Source organism: Varroa jacobsoni, unplaced genomic scaffold (genome assembly GCF_002532875.2).
Source record: "Varroa jacobsoni isolate VJ856 unplaced genomic scaffold, vjacob_1.0 scaffold_1088, whole genome shotgun sequence".
In the NCBI taxonomy this organism is placed as follows: domain Eukaryota; kingdom Metazoa; phylum Arthropoda; class Arachnida; order Mesostigmata; family Varroidae; genus Varroa; species Varroa jacobsoni.
In genome coordinates, this window is record NW_019213990.1 from 5033 (window position 1) to 23183 (window position 18151).

The 18151-nt window shown below is 41.4% G+C and overlaps 1 long non-coding RNA gene across 1 annotated transcript in view; it reads left to right on the forward strand.

Annotated features, from left to right (window-relative positions):
- Positions 1-2719, forward strand: part of LOC111266488 (uncharacterized) — a 4377-nt gene extending 1658 nt beyond the window's left edge. Inside the window, exons 2-3 of the long non-coding RNA XR_002684124.2 lie at positions 2033-2171; positions 2577-2719. This is a non-coding gene — a long non-coding RNA (uncharacterized LOC111266488). The remainder of the gene's footprint in view (positions 1-2032; positions 2172-2576) is intronic.
- Positions 2720-18151: the final 15432 nt, after the last annotated feature.

Consider the following 18151-nt stretch of genomic DNA (forward strand, 5'->3'; position numbering starts at 1 on the left):
AATAATAATACTGGTAGTAATAAGAGATCAATAGAATTAATTGTTTCTTAAGTATGCTCATGTAGGCTTATACTTGGCTATTCCTAAAGCTATTCTATGACCATATATAAGTACAGGGGTAAGGGGTTCTGGAGAAATATCTTAGTTGATTTTTAATTTTTGTAGAACATTGCTAACTCAATGAAGAAAAATATTCCTCGAATTCCCTTGCCCATGTCGGCGTCGCCCTTCTTAAAGATTCGTAGCAGCACGAAAACTTGTGCTCGAATAATATCACCTTAGCTCCTTTGGAGGTTTCCTATAATAAGGATTAGGCGTTCCATGAAGCAAGATACTGTCTGATTAACCAGCGAGGCATGGAACAATGTTACTTAAGGCCGATATTAAGCGGGGGTTTCGATAAGCGAGACTAAGCTAGAGAATTACACCACGAATGTTAGAAAAGCTTAGCGGGAGCGGGCCAAAGCAAATTTTGATAGTGATACTCCCAGATCAGTAAACTGGCTGAGTCGCATCTTGTCAGTTAGGGTTACTGATAGGTAGTCAAAATGAGGGTAGCCATGAGGGTAGCTAAGCATAACTATAACGTACGCCAAAAACACTTCTTCGAATTCACTGCAGTACTCGAAAAAAATTAACATTCCGTTAATATTTTATAACACACGGATGGAACTATGATGAACCACACCATGTCATACAGCTTGTATGGTGGATGCGTAGCATTTTTACGCTTCACGTCACGACGTAGTCACTTGCCGAGCGGCGAAGGGCCAGCTATTTTGAAGATAGCTTTCAAACTGAAGATTGCCGGACTTCTTGCAGACCTAAGTTTCAAAACAGCTGTGACAAAAAAGCGGCAAGTGCGAGCAATTATAGAGACATTCTTGTCTCGTGAAATACTTATCGATACTAGTCGTATATCTGCGGACTACCATACCTTGAGTGTTGACATTTATACTGTAATGCGTTTCGGAATTAGTTTGGGAAAAGTTAGGCCTATGTTTTTACGAAGTGAAGTACTAGTGACGCCCTCTAGTGGCAATCTACACTTAATGTACCCTACGAAGTAAGTTTTAACTAATTGTCGATAGTTCTATGCCTTAGCTATTTACTAGCTTTTACCGAACAAATATATGCGATCGAATGATTGCTGAAGTTGTATCTTACACAATGTCAATTAAACGGGGTTGTTTAACGGGGCAATTCTCAGTTCGTAGTCGAGTGGATGCCATTTATGATGATACGCTTAGTTGCTGACTAATGTACGGTCGATAGACGTAGCAGTCCTGATTTGGGTTTACTTCGTTTTCATATGTCAGTACTTCGATTACTGCACAACAGCGAAGGTCAGGTCCAATGTCAGCTTGTTTTCGACGGTAGAACGAACTTCGATGCTGGGGGCCTCATCGGCAACTTTTAAGTAGAGACGACTGCCCAACGAAAAAATAACACATGTAACGCCTCCATGCACACTGTGTACGTGTCTATATATGAACGTATCTGTGTACGTAAACACTGTCGTTTAAGAACGAACAGTTAGTTCTATTATCGTTGTGGACACGGCGGATCTTGCGGGGATCCCTCTGTTCTGGCAAGACATTCCACAAGAAGATTCGGATTTATCGCGTCGCTTTGGTAATGGTCTTATTACTCATTGTGTATTGTACTAGTTACCTTTCAGGTATATAGATGACCAACGCAAGTTCGTGCTGGAGATACTATTTTGGACTTAGAAATGAATTCTTTCAAAAGTATCGCTTGAATTTGGTAAAAGATCAATCCTATCTTTTTTCATTTCATGTTTTTCGTATATCCCGAAGCATGTATATGGGAAGTCTTTAACGTAGTTATCCTGTGGTACTTGTGAAATTCTTATACAACACTCAAGGTCGATGGAACCTTTAATTAAGTTTAGGCAAAACTTTAATTTTTCGCGGTACGTAACACAAGCATCATCGCGCGCACGATGTTTGTTTTTCATAAGAAAGCAACATAATAACGGTATTTTAACATTATAACGATAACATTTCAGTCATACGCATACGTAGCAGTGCACGTAGGAATTGGAGTTTAAGCTGTTCTCCTGCCTTGACGACCACTGAGCAGTACACGCTGAAAGGACGTTCCTTCTAATAAATATACTTACAATACAGAATTGTATCATCTCCAAAGTGAGTTTCTTTTCTCTGCGATTAATATTATAAGGATAATAGTTAATATTAATCATTTTGTTTCGTTCTTAAAAACCCTGAGAGGTACCGTAGTGACCATATTTGCCAATGTTGAAGCTCTGCACGATGCAGTGTCTCAACAACGCCCGGTTTTCAAATGTTTATCTTCACATTGTTATATTATACCGTATATTTTGGTTGGTCAACGCGTTGAGCTTAAATTGCTATATATAACGTTTGGGGAAAGAGGGCTAATCTAATTCTTATGAGCAGCACGGTTTATGGGAGGTAAATATATCACTACATTTTCAGGATAGGTAGCCGCATCTACGCCCACTCACCGGAGGGTGGTCCAGGTTTGCATTTTGCCGTAGACATCAATTTATTAACCTTTTTTCGTCTTAGGTGCGCCATTCTCTGTAGCGCCAACGGCAGTGAGCAAAATTACTTCAAGTACCACTTAGGCAAATACGTGAAGTTGACAAACCCAAATGATAGGGATGCTAATTTTAAAAGAAAACCTTCGACGGAAACTGCTGCAAATTCAATCGACAGTCGGACACATGAGCCGCGTCGCTTTTGTCTATTCGCGAATACCTAATAAACAGAAAAATAATTAAATCGAGAGACAACCCTGGGTCGTCATTATAGGGCTCTGAAAGCTATTTGATGAAGGTTAACTGTATGATATATATACGAAGTCGAAGGAAAAAGATCATCTGTAGGCCCGAAGACGGGTAACGAGAGGACGAGGGCTCTCAGCCAGTCACCGCCTAAAAACTAGTTTATTGGGACTAGTCCATCCTACCAGTTATTGAAATCATCACATTACGCAAAACAAACTGATTTCAACAACTGGTAGGTCGGCAAAGATCGGACAGAGATTATTTGAGGTGTTCCATTAGCGGGAAGTCTAGCGGGAAGGAATTACCGTAGATTACGTTCGAATCGAACTCGATAGGTACTCTATATCTGGTTTCTTTGGGCGTCCTAGCGAAAGCTGTGCATGTGTGTATGTTTATAAATTGCACAGCCACCATATGTTTATCCTTGTGCGGCACCATAGGCACAGCAGGACGCATTTCGATTGGAAATGGAAATTCCGGACCTGTTTTTGGCGTTCACTTCGTTCGACGACACCGTACAAATTAAGCTACGATGCGTCATTAAAGTAAAACAATTTGGGTGAGGCTGTTTGTTGAGCCGACAGAATTTTTGATAGTTTTCTGTCTGCTCGTTAACAGATTGCACGGTAAAAGTACACTGCAATATTTAGTAAACAACATCTATTAGTGCATCTATTACATGCAGGTGGCAATACGTTCCGACCTGAACAGAAGATTATTATGCAGTACTGGTTCATTTTATCGAAAAGCAGATCGCATCGACTCTGCGCGAATAATTAATCTCGTGCTTGCCTATGAGACTGCATTATCGGCTTGCAAAAATAGAAAATAGCCAGCTAGCAAGATACTCTTATGCTGATAGTTAAGTATTTCGAAATTATTTACGTGTAGATTGTTTAACTGACGTTTGGTTAGACTCGCGCCATCCTTTACCCTCTTTCGCAAACGTGCACAAGCGTATCACGTCGCACGATCAAAAGTTTGCCCTTCATTTCTTTATATGCCCTTGGCTATTTACTCCCCGGGTGACGAGCTCACCGGTCATAAGCTTTCCGTTATGGAGCAGATACCGTACTTTTCCAATTGGGAGCCCTTCCCACTTTTTTTGCTCGTGTCCATAACGGAACGGAGAAGTGAGCGGATATGCCCTTAAATATGCAGAGACGTGTTACTACCCCGAGAAAGAGTTGTCTATTGATAGCGTTTGCATTTGAAATCGTCGAAGAAATGACCTCGGCTTTGTTTTGTACACCGCGGCATAAAATGTCTAAATACGCGGGATTAATGCAATATTGCCCTCTATGTGTGTCTTATGATATGCGTATATAATACGTATGTGGTAACGGAACAAACATCACTGCGAGGAAGATTTTTCTCTTCAGAAGAACCTGATGATTTAATCTTACTCGGAAGCTCATTCACGTTTCCAGTCAACACAGTACATCCGTCTAGATTATACAATCGGTATTTGGTGTCTCAAATCTCTGCTGTAATTTGGTACCGACATCATCCGACATTACTAAGTGGTGAGTGGCAGTTGCGAGCGAAGGAAAAGACGAGCGAAGCTGCAAGGTTCTCAACCCTCCACTTTCGGGAGGGTACGGACAGTTATAGGTGTAGGTGATCTAAACTTAGCGATTGGGTTCTGAATTTCGGTTGGAGCTGGATCGTCTGTCGGACTGAGACGAATTTTATGGCCTTCCACCCTTTATGTCTCATTCAAGCAGTAGTTATTATATATTTCTTTCTTTTTTTTTTTTTTTATTATTTTGTATGCTCTAATTTGATTTGCCGTAGGCTTTTCTTTCATTTCCCCTTTTCTTCTTTCTTCCCTTAGTCGCTCCTTTCTCAAAATTGGCCTTTTCAAGTGTTATTTCCTTCGTGAACACGTGGCAGGTAGCAAAACGCCGCTCCGACCAACAAACCGCTCCTCGTCGCGGACATAGGAGCGACAGCATACGACGGGCTGGGAATAGACGATCGGACACGGACCAGAAGGGTCGACCATAATGCAGAATTTTATACTCGATGGCAATGGCCAAAATACGGACCAAGACGAACGTCGGCGGAAGGCCACCGAGTGATGCAACAGTTTGAACGGAGATGCAAAAATTCCTGCAGACTTCCCAATGGACGTCAGAATTGCTCAGCACCTTTATTTTCTCTAGACAACGATGGATTTTATACTTCTTTATAGGACATTTGCGTAGCCACATTATGGAGTTGTATCCTGTAATATGGCCGATGCAACTGCTTGATAGCTTCACCTGTTTCATCAGCGAAAGTTCATTAGACGGCTACGTTAAGTTAAAACAACTTATCCTTAATACGTTAATTTGGCTCATCTATGCTCAAAAATAGTCTGTCATTGTTGTCTTTAGCACAGTGCGTTTATAATCACCCTTATCCGGTTTTGAAAAATCAACAAAAGTTATTTATACACTGGGCATTGATGCATCACTTAGATAAGAAGACTGCCATATTCTACTTTGTTATTATAATCGCCTTGATGGCAAGAAGTCACCGTAAACACCGTCAACTCATTCGCTACTCTCATACCCAGATTTTTCTTGGGTGCGTGTGTGTGTGTATAAAACCCAAGCCCCCTTTTTGTTTCGATATTTTCCGCCTGCTATTTGTGTGTACTGAATTTCGTCTGAGCGATCATTGCCTATCATCAAATATGGCGGTGAAGAATTCGAAAGCGGCCCTACTGCTGTAAATTCACAACCATTTCACATCATTATTTTACATAGGCACAGTTGTACACTATGTGCCATTAACAACCCAGTCATTTGGCTTGGTGTTTTATCAGTTTACATCCTCTCGTTTGTCTGACGTTCATGTTAGGGCATAACGCTTTTTCTTGTTGAAGTGTCGATGAAGCCAACGTTCATTTTCCTGTATGTAATAAAAAAAAAAAAGACGGACGTTGTTTTCGTACAGCCCAAACCATCTTCGTTCCTGTCTATAGAATAGCATTATTATTCCGATGTTAAAAGTAGATTTTGTTGGGCCTGAATTTAAGCGCTTATGAGCGTATCATATAGGAGTTGAAAACGCGTAAGTGACATCGGTTTGTAAGATGACAGCTATGACCTATTCGAAGACTTCGCATTGGGTACAGCTTATGTATAACTGCCGCACACCATATCAGCGATTGAAAATTATGTGCATTCTTCACGGCTAATTACTTCAAACAAAGAAATGTTCAATACATAGAGGGTAGTCTAGTCCACAATAGTTCTAAGATATTTTGATGCTGTTCAAATCACGAGCCATTCTAAACCCAATATCCCTCGAAAATGTACAGCCAGAAAATGGATCATTTCCTTTGGCGGCTTTTCCTATTCCTTGAAGAATGAATGTCATACCATACAGTGGCTCGAAATAAATGCAACCATCTTTTGAATCAAGTCTTTTGCGCTGTCAAATTTGCAATAAACGTATTTATTGTTATAGTCATGAAGAAACTGTACTCTAATCTACAAGCATACAGACAGCGTAGATAGAAATGTCTACTGCACGTAACCTTTTTATGAAAAGCCTGCGTAGGTTGAAATAGGGCGATGAAAATCTATGTTCGAGGTACTTGATCACAAGCTGTGATATGCACATATGACGCTTTCAGCCATGTTGTCACAGTGTCCTTTATTTCTTTGTGCCGGCTGGACTCATGCTGCAACAGGCTATGGAGCTGGACGAAAATGTGTCACGTGACTCCAAACCGGGTCTGTCTAGCCCTTATTACGATAAGATAAGCTCGCCGATTTAGTGGGAACGCTCATTGCAAACCGTAGGTGTTTAATGGGTCAGAGGAAGGCATGCGCTTATATACGCTACCTCAACTCAGGTTGAACCATTGGTCGCCCGAAATTTATTTCTATATAGGTTACTTGTCTACTAAAGCATCTTGAATAACGCACACACCCTGTCGACTTCACACTGGCAGGCTGCAGATGCAGACATCAGGTTTGGTTTTCAGCAGGGAAACCCGACATGTGTGTAGGCCAAAAACCTCGACCTGAGCTATATTGAAAGCTATTCTGCTGCGAGGCAAGACAAAAGCATCTAGAAAAACATATCTTCTTTGTTTCATAGATTAGATCTATTTGTAAATTAAACAAATCATTCAAGTTGGTATATATAATCTGCCAGCTTTGGACAGACGATGACCAAATGAAAACAGGTATATTTGTAGATGTTACTAATCGGAATGGCCTTTCCTAAACCTGGATTGTGCGTCTCAGCCCGTTCGCGGATGACAGCTTCGATATATCAGCATCCTACTGATTTCCTACAATTGCACTATCTGCAACCATATTAGTCGTGCATTACTCATTAATATTGCTCTATTGTGGTAATCATTCGCTATTTTCTCATTAGCCTTCTATGTATGTAGCGGTGCTTCGCTTCGTCCTTCTTGGTCGGGAAAGGATCTCAAGGTCTTCTTTCCTATCCGCAACAGTAAGGAAATTATCTGTTCATCGGATCTTTGCGCCCTGTTCGTCTTCCCATCCCATTCTCTGCTGCTGCGGTAGCCTGCTTACCCTGTTCCCGTCCGGGTTTTTGTCGTGGCTGGTATTGGTTCCACTCTATCTCCGCGTCACTTCAAATTAACACTGAATCATTCTCATCTAGAGGAAGCAGCAAGCCCCATCCGTTCCACTTCCGACAATCTCTTGATTCAGGAGAATATCGCGAAATCATCCCAGTCGTCCGAATTGGGAGAAGCGAATGGCCTATGTTCTCCGGGCCTGCTCCTCAAATGCTTCGGTCGCAAAACTGCTGTTTCCGCTTTGGAACAAAATCGAAATCGCAGAGAAAATTGGTGGCATCGAAAGCAAATTGTAAGTTAGGACAACACCGAGCGAAAAGGCGGCCTATGAAGAAAGAGCGAAGGGCGAGTTTTTTGTGATTCCTTTGGGGACAGCAAACCAAGCAGATCAGGGTGCGCGACAGTCGATTGTCGAACTCCGGTTAAGCTGAATGGCCGAACGGGCTGGCGGAACAGCATGCCTATGTTCCACTCGAGTGCAATTGCCTATACGAATTAGAGTGGCTCGTTAGGATAAAACGGTGACTTCGTTGAAGTTGTTAAGTTCCTTTCTGGAAAATGATTATTATTGGAGGAATTATATGTGAGCTCAGTTTGCGGCAATAACAAACTGATTCAAATCCGAAATTTTTCAACGCTGTCAGAGCCTTCCGCTTAAACCTAACCTGATCGGTTCAGTGAGAATGCATTGTATGCAGTCCAGAGCTTATGCTTGTCCTCGCTCGTACGCTGCCGAAGCGATTGAAGATAAGTATACAATAAAAGGGGATAAAGAAGCACAGAAGATTACTAAGCGAAGTTATCTCTTGGTGCAATCTAATGTTGAGCCTCGAAAGCTAATATCTTTTGTCGCGTGACACGCAATAACATAACGTGAGTTTTTTTTAGCTAATGATAGCTTCAACCCTCACAAACTCGAATTATAGATTCAACACGACGCTGGATCGTAGTGTCAACGCGAGACCACTTGCAACCTGGCATAATTTTTTCAGTCACTCAATATACCTACCATTACGATCTCCTCTGGAACACACGTCATTTATCATCTTTCTATAGATAATCCACTTCCGTTGTTATTATCTTATCGTTAAACAAAATAACATCGTAGTTAGACGCATGATCGCCGAAAACAACGATCATCAATCTAGCGTGATGCTGGTGATTATTAAAACGCTACGTGCTATTGGTTCTAAGACATTTTCCTTTCTTGTTTTGCCCAATGTGTCACCTAAACTGAACAATCGTAAATAATTGGTTAGATTCAGATAAGCACAGCCAGTAAGCATGTACAGGTTCGTATTCAAAGATGTAGAGGAGGAAAGTACAGGTACGTTCTAACTTTGTTACGTCGTTGGCTGACTTTTTTCGATTGTCGCAAATGTTCGGGTGATGCTGTTTCTGACGTTGGGGAAAGAAGAACCATAACGCGACAGCTGAGTGACAGGACATATAAATCGCCGGACGCAGCAGCTATCAGATGACCTCGTTTTGAAGAGGGCAAATCATGGATGGAACAAAAGCGATTCTTTTTGGCAAGTAAAGGAAATGAGAAAAATTGATAATTTGGCTAAAAGGTACGGTAGCACTCGAATACTACGGGTGTTCATTCACAGGCTGGATACGATAGAGGTACAGAGATGAACCCTATGTCAATTCGTACTTCCTGCCGAAGTATACACTGCACTTTAATATTTAGTTCAGATCTCGGATAGTTGGTTTTATGGAAATAACTATTGGGGTCGAGCTCGAATCCAGCTGCGTTAACAAAATCTTAGCAAGTGCATCAAGAGCTTGCATGATGGCTCTATAGGTAATCGTAAAGTTCCATTTCATAGAAATCATCAATTGTCAGCGTTCAGCAATACCGCACTGTATGAAGCAGCTAAACGTATCTAGGTAAAAGCGAACGTTAAAACCCGTGACAGAACTAAGTATGCGTAGACATTTTTTCCTCGTTCAAGCACAAATTTCCATCCGCCTGTTGGTCCAACAAACTATCATACGTTAGTTCTAAGCAAAGAAATTGATTTGCCCATCTTTTTTCCAGGTATAGATGCAACTCCAGAGGGATACCGCAATATTTGAAAGTTCACAAATAGCCAATACGACAGTTTTCCGGAATTACTATTTGCTGGAAACATTTATTGACAGCTTTAGAGCAGCTGCGGTCATGCGGTCAGGAGCGACAACTGTTAACACTTACGCTCCGGGTTTTTCTGTTTTCTTAAGTATTTTCACGGTCCCGAAGAGTTATTATAGCAAGGCGGGTATAGATTAGCCCAACCCGTAATGATGGTTTACCTGTAACAATACGCTGATTGAGTTCTGTCCATTTGTAAACACTGTCTTTGGTGAAATCCTGCATCTTAACTAAGACAGAGCTGGGTATCAGCGAGCAGGTGCCCTTAGGCCAAGACAGCCTGCTTATGAGGAGAAGGCATAGCCCGATGTTTTTTGTTGATGGTTTCATAACAAAGCGTCCGACAATAAGAAGATATACTGTCCTTGTGCTCTGTATAAATCCATTCTGGTATGTAGCCAAGAAATACACAATGGCGAATACGATGAATGTTAATTAACAAGTAAAATTAATTATAATTATTGCATACTTAAAGTCGAATCTTCTAAGAGACAAAGCCAATCGGCAATCTTCACAGATACTTTTTTTTATTCTTTATGGACTGCGTTAGAAAGCACTTGAGCTAGTTCACGAAATTATTAGGGTGCAGGCAATGTCTTCACTGCAGAGTTACTTTTAGCAAATGACGAATCTTAGCTACATCGTTGTGTCTGACATAGGTAGTTTTAAAAAAGTAGCAATGGCATCATGGAGTGCTACGGGAACGACCGGATAGCTACCATATCTTTAAAGAGGGACCATACTTCCTACGTTGTCATCCTGGTGGCCTGATGTGTGTGTTACCTCGTGTCTTCCACAAAAGGTGCGTAGTACGATGACACTTGTACTCTAAATCCAATTACCTCGTTATACATTATCTAACTGTTATGAAAGTAAACAGAGCGTACTACCGATGGGTCTTCACTACATATGGCTTTACGTGACCGCGGGCTGTCAGATTATTATTGTTGTCGTTGTTTTCGCTCCTGGTTGGTGCTGTCGAGACCGAGATTCCCAGAACACGTCGGACAGACCTGGATTATGGCCGAAATCATCGAAACTGCGAGATCATCTACTGGCTCGTTGGAAAACTTCTTGTGCCGCGATGAATAAACCTATTGTTTATCTAAACAATTGAGTAGCATTTCGTTCAAACGGCAAATGTGAGTTAACGTAAAATAACAAAGTATCAAACAATAGGCGAGGTGTAATTATTGCACTTTATTGTTGCCACTTATGCCTTTGCTTCGACACATATGAAGTAAACATCGACCATCTCCATAGGATTACATCATCAAACCTTTATCCTATTATCTCTAGACCCGAACGTGTATATAAGGCAGATTTTCAATAGCTGCTTCATCGTCGCATTTTACTACTATCAATTTTTTTTTTACAGTCTGACGTCGATATCTACGTTGATTCACGCTGATGGGCATTATATCATCCAATAAATGTGTTCCAAGGGTGTCTACTATATCTGGATCAAAAATACCGGTACCAATTAGACAATCAGATCATAAGGCACTGATTTTTTTCTGCTTTCAATCATTCTTCCGCTCTTTCGGTCTCAGTTGTTCAAAATAACCTGAGAACCAGCTGACTACGTTGGCCCCACATCATCTTAATAGCTACATTTTCTGGTACTAGCACTTGTCGCTTCAACTTTCCACTATTCGTCTCCTATATATATATATATATATATATATATATATATATTCGTCATGGATTGGTTAGAAAAATGTAGGTAAATAGGGTTTACAAAAACTGGTGACTCACGATGTTTCGGTATTTCTGTAATTACAAAGGGCCACTATCTACCTATTATAAAGCGTACTTCGTATGTCTAGGAATTTTTTTTTGTTTTACGACTGGCTATTTAGACTACTCCAGGTGAGCTTTTTAGATGCATTTAGGTTTTCGCTGTACTTAGTAGGGGTTAGTTTTCTGCTATGTTATCGTCAGAGGCAATTTTGCTTTGTTGTTTCGAGGAAAACTGCGATAAAGCAAGGTCTGAATTAGGAATGTGCCCGTCTGCGTCTTCCCATGGCTATGCACGATTTTCCTGAACTGGGCCGTCACTGTGTCAAACCCAGCTGTCAGTTACCTGCTGCATGCGGTTGGCGTTCGGCAACTGTACAACGGTATGGGCCAAACTTTCCGGCCTTTTTTTTACTTGACTAAATCGCAGATGTTTGAGTTGACATTGAGCAAAGTAAGATCACTTTGCCTGGCCCATGTTTACTCTTTGCAGCTTCAGATGTTTAAATTACACCTAGCATCGTTTTCCAGCTCGATTACCTCCTTGGCCCTCACTGAACTAACTTAATTCAGCAAGAATTATTTTTTTTGACCACCGGCATCCCTCTAATAACTTCTACCTGGGGACCTCTAGGTGGAAGCGCAATGATGGCACATCACCATCGCCGTTACGTCGGATGTACTGGCGGTTGCCTCTCGGTATACCAGCTGCATTAGACTTCATAGCAGCCCATTCGTTCGCCTGCAACGGTTTAAGTCTTTTGGTGCCTGTCCATCCCCGTCCATTGAAAATGAATTGCAATTGTTCTTATTCGATACAGGCACGTCACTCTGAAGCGTCCAACTTTTGCTTCCGTCTTATGCTCTTACAATCTTCTACTATTCACGGCCATCTCCTTTCGAAATGCAGCATTCTGCAGCACAGCAGTCTTTACCGTCGCACATACATCGCTCGATGTTTCACGCAGCCCTGCTGCAGCCGATAGTCTCAGTCTTGTTTCGCTATAGTCGACAACAATAGCGACAGGGTTGACACTACTGACTGTTACAGCACACGAGAGGAAGATCGTTTTTTAAGTGGTAAAACAAACAATACTTCGACAGGCTGGCGACAACGCTTCAAACGGCGCCGCCTGAGTACTTGAGTCAAACACCGTGTAGTGAACAGGATAAATACACACCGACAGATATATCAACACGTATATATACACTCAAAAGCACAGAAGAACGCACGGTCGCACACGCTAAACCTCGAATTCGTAGAGAAATAAAAGGAGAGGTCGTTGTTGTCGACGCTTCGGCCATATCGTGCCGGGTTCCACGTCGTTGCCGATGCATTTTGGTACACATTCATCGCCCGTTCCTGGCGCCTGTTACGTCGACGAGCGGCTGATGTTGGTGTAGTTGTCATTGTCTTTATCAAAATTGCCTTAGTGGCTCTAGCGATCGGCAGTTTTGCTGAAGTATAGCACATACGGCTTTGTACGCGCTGACAGTGACACGCAGTTGCTTGCAGCTCGCCATCGTCTGTGGCTAAGCTACCTCGATAAATCGTTCGGGCTGAGGTGCTTTCTCAAACGACCTAAACATGAGTGATTCGATAGGAGGAAAAGGGGGCGTTCTGGGATAAGCACTGGACATGGGCAGTGTTCACCGAAGTATGGTCCCGCAATAGCGTATTCCTACGAAATGACGCTCATGACTTTCGCCTAACGGAGTACTCAAAATGCCCACTGTCGTAATGCTTCTGCATGGATATGGTAATGAAAACGATTAGCTTTCGCTAACCAGTGCTATAAGTAAATTACTAATAACAAATTAGTTGACAGGACGAATGTCTTCCAATAAACAAGCGTTCTTAATTCTCCTAGCACACTTGGAATGAAAATTCTCAAACCAGATAATAAATGCCCACGTTATGCCGCATATCCGGCACTCTGGATATCCATAGAAAAAGGTTCTAATTTCCTATCGCATAAACCATCCTGACTTAACACAAGAGTACTACTATTGTCCTCATAGATCTAAAGAAGATAAACCTTTGAGCAGATAAACCGCCATTGTAGGATAACGATTGTACGACATGGAACTCTCTCTCTCACGTCTCTAAACGTTTCTTGACGTTGATCCAGTTAGCTTCTAAGCTTGTGCACCTTGCGTACGTCGAATCCTTCTGACAGAACGTGCCTGTAGTAACTCTTCAATCGATCGTGGTGTCTCAAAGTGTCCACGTTTCGATCCGAATCATCGGCCTGGACCAGGTCGAAGGTCAACAGACCTTTCATCGAAATCGTGTAGCGAAGTGTAATCCAGACAGACAGATAGTCGAAATAACCTATAATGACCGAAGTATAGCACCGAACGATTACCGAAGCTTGTCGAAGAATCACCAAAATACATTTGAGAAGAGAGCCGACGGGAAGAACGTAAAGTAAAATAAAAAATGCAACTTCACGGATAGATAGATGTAGATATGTGTTAATGCCCAAATGTGGGATGCATTGTTTTGTCGATGGATCTTCCTGTCCAACTTGTCGACGACCCCGGACATGTCGTTGTTTATCAAAATCGATTTCGTCCTCGCAGAAACCGTCAATGAGGGTAAACCCTTATGTCAATATATACAGTTCATTTACGTCGACGCAAATCAACAGAGTAATGCATACGTAAAGAATAGTCATGACACAGAAATACGCAGGTACGTATGTGTGTCGGTCGTGATATCGGAACATGAACGATAATGATATTAAGACTTTTTCGTCGTGTTCCTCTTTTTCGTATTTTAAATTTATTTTTCAAGTAACTGTGGCTTATGCATTCATTGTCATTCCAATATGCATAGCCACCCCAGAAGCAGTACACAAGGTCTTGCGAAGCTTTACTTGACATTTAGCGAAATCCGTATGCCCTTTGTGCTTTACGAAACTTGCGGGGACCAGATAACGATAATCGGAGTCTGAAGCATCGACGTTCGAATATTCGCGCGAATATTCAAATTCGATAAAGCTGTCTAGTCATTAGAACTAGACGCTGTTCATGATCATAAATTGACATAATATTTAGGTATATATGGCCGCATGCGGATGGGTGATGTTCAAGGTCTCAAATAGGGTCGTGTGATTCGATACTGAAATCATTATCCTGCACAAATGCCAATCGGTTACCTTCATCTAAAGTCAAGCCACGTGCTACAAGTCTAACAAATTGGGTTCAAAATAATCCTTTCTAGAAAGGAAAGCTTCTATATGTTTATTGTAGATTTCGCAAGCCGGGTGTAAACGCTTAGCGAACTATAGTCTTCGCACCATTTCTCTGGTGGGATCTTAGCAACTATATTGAAACTGAACTTATACCTATAAAATTAACGTCAACTTAGATAACATTCAGTATATGCGTACCTTCACGTGGTCATGTTTTATCGGATAAAAGTTCTGATTTTTTCGCCTGGTGTAGCTTTGCTTAGACGGGTTATTTGGCTATCAAGAACAACTAAAAATGTCAACTGCGCAATTTGTATTTAAAAAAATGTTCGGATGGTCACAATGGCTGAAGCGGACGATGACCTACCGGCAGAGCAATAGCGGAACCGTATTCCGAAGGGTGCTTTACGGAGCGTCACTTCGTTTCGGTCTAGACTGGCCGTAGCGAATTTAAACGCCATACAGTAACGTACTCAACATACAGTTTCTGGACGCCTATCAATCTACATTCACAAAGGAAGTAGTATAAGATAAGTAGCTAAATGTCTGTAATCATATTCATTATAAACAGACAAAAAAATAACGTGTTACTAGCTCCTGATTTCTGTCCTGTAGACACATACACAGTGGCTTGCCATTTCTGCCGCTGTTGTATGTCTACTAGGATTGCACTATTTTCTTTGATGATGTTCAGCGTGCTACGGACCAGTATGTAGTTGTTACCCTCACACTGATCTTATATATATATATAAATAGCATACAACTATGTAACGTCAAACTAGCCATCGGCAAGCTGCTGCTGCCGTCGCCGTTTGAACGTTTCCGCTGCTATTATAAATGCTGATGTTGTTGCTGATCCAGCTGTTTCTATTGAAATTAGTAGCAAGTGTCAGCAAACTTGTGCCTAACCACCCGACCGACCGACCGACCGACCGACCGACCGACAAATGCTGTTTTTCTTCTACGAATCAAGCAAGCGCCTCTTGTGTCCTGCCTTGATCTTTTGTACTATGGTGTGATTCCTTTTCTTTTTAGCAACGATCGTTACTACTGCGTGCCAGCACCGGCGACTAGGAAGGGATGTTACTAGGTAGACTTCTGCCCGCCGATAATCTTGGCCTGTCACGTTACCGAAACTGATGCGCTGCTCGTCGTAGCACAGAAATTGCTTGTTGTGGTACGATATAAGGACAGATGAAAGTACTGCTGCGGCTTCTATTAGCGCATGACAGTTTAAAACAATAGAGAAAAGAAGCTGTTGACTGAACGGGCGACCGATGACTTTTGGCGGTTGTCGACGAGCAGCATTTTGCATATGAACTTTCCCCCCTCTCGAGCTAAACGCATAGCCACCAGGATATGTCTACACCTAGACGTATAATTAGGAATGCGAGTGTCCTGGACGTTTTCTTCTGTTTTTTTTTCTACTGTTGGTAGGTTCTTGGGTAAGACCATATATGCTTATATTAGATTTGAAAAGCATTGGCATAGTTCATGCCTAATAAACTGCTGTTTCGTTCACTTTCATAGTGGCCAAGTGTTATGTATCGTGGATAAGCGTTCGTTTTTTCCTCTGTAACGATAAACAAATTCGGTCCTGATCAAAATAGATGAAAAAATAGCATTTTTGCAAAGGTTCGACTGTCGAGGCAACGCAGGACACGAGTGGCATGTACCATGAAAGTTTCGAAGGTAATTTGCCAAGTCCAAAACGACCTAAGGAACACCGAGTCGAGTCACTTTTTAAAAATCATAATTGTTTCATAAGCCCCTATACATGTATGATATATGGTATAGGAGTGTATGTATGCGACCGTACTCGAAAAACTTGCTGGTTCGCTTATTGATGTTGCCAAGAGGTGGGCGTTTCTCTTCCCCGATTAGATCGAGCCCCGCAAAATGCACATATCATGTTTGTTGATGGTACGTTTTCTATAACTCTTGTCAATGTGTGGACAGCGTATCAATATTATAGGTTAATAAGGAAATAGTTAACTACACTGATAGAGAGGATCGTAGATGTGGGCTTACTGCATGAATGATGCAGGGGATTACGATTGCAAAATGTCCGTTACCGATCCGTTACGATAAGGAAGTTACTATACTATCGAGTTTGAGCTATCACAGTATTATCGTGTTAAAATCACGAATCGATATAACGTTTGGACGTTTTCGTATGGTATGCGTATTTTTTTTGTATAAATGGCTCAATTTTGTGTACACTTGAATTTCCTCGAAGCTTCAGTGCTAAGAACTGCAAAAATGTAATTAAAAACCGGCAAAAGAAATTTATATGGCGCTATTTTTAGCCCCCTAAAATTTTAGGACTGTTTTTATTAGCTACAAATAACGAATATATATATATATATATATATATAGATTCATCTCAATTTCAAGACTTTCAAACTCGCTATTTTTTTTGTTTTGTTTTGTTTTGTTTTGTTTTGTTTTAGAACCCAACCTATTCTATTTTAGGGTACTCGAAAGATCTACAATCATTTATTCGGTTAGATAGGTCCGGAAAAGATCAGGGTGTATCCGTGCAGCTTCTAAGGTAGAGGCAAGACAAAAACAATTTGTATAGTCTTCCTGGAAAATATCGACAGGATGCAGTCTCGTTTATAATAAATGGTCTTTACGGTAGAAGTTTCGAGAATCTAAACCCTCTGCTGGTTACGTTACCTCTCAGCGTAGGCTTTTAATCAGCTTACCGAGTCGAGCGAGATGGGTCCCACAATGAATTCGAATGTAACGTATAATAACGTAATAAACAATTATCCTGCCTGTCCTTGTATCACTATAGCCGAACGTTTATTCGTTATCTTTATGATGGCGTCTCGACGTTGGCCTGATCCGGACACTCACCACCCACGCATTCTCTCGTATCGCTTCCTTAGGCGCAAGTGTGCTAGAACAGCACGTACAACAGACATCCGGAAAGCCCTCATGAACATCTTAGAAAGTTCAATTTGGAGCCGGCATCTTCTCCACCTTCTTTCCGCTTTCTATTTAGGATTACTTCTCGTTCTTCTGTTGGCCCCATCTTTAGCTTAATGGCTATGCAAAAATGGGACGATGTCAATGTCGTGGCAAACCATTAGATAAACACGTACCATTTCCAAATGCGCCTGGTGTATGTTCACGCTCACATATAGCGTCCGTGTCTGTAGATAGGTTCGATCTAGTCACTGCGTGCCGGAGCTCTGTTTACCTTGATGCTTGCCCACCTAAAGGCAAATGATGCCCGTTACATTTTTAATGTTTCACGTGGTTTCTTGTCGGGGACATCGCTTCAACTACGTTTGTTAAGACGTACAGCAATCTGATTCTCCACGACGAGTTCTAACAGAAAAGCTAAGACTTTGCGTTATGATAAACGTTCCCATTCGTTTACTGAGATACAGACGGCCATTTCACGACATCGTAATTACATTAAAATGTATAACTTTGTACATAGCCTATAGGCTAGTGTGTGCGCGTCTCAATGAATGTTAGGTATCGATTTTTTTCAATCTCCGATTCAATGGTTACCAATCATAAACTGTCTCAATTTAAGACCCCAATTCATGCATTACATTGCTCACGACGAGATATTACTAGTTGACTATACGAGTAGATCCACAATGACAGGCAACATCCAAACAAAAACGATACGCGCGATACTAACGTCATAACTATCTATAATAGAATAAAAAAAAAAAAAAAAAAACACTGCA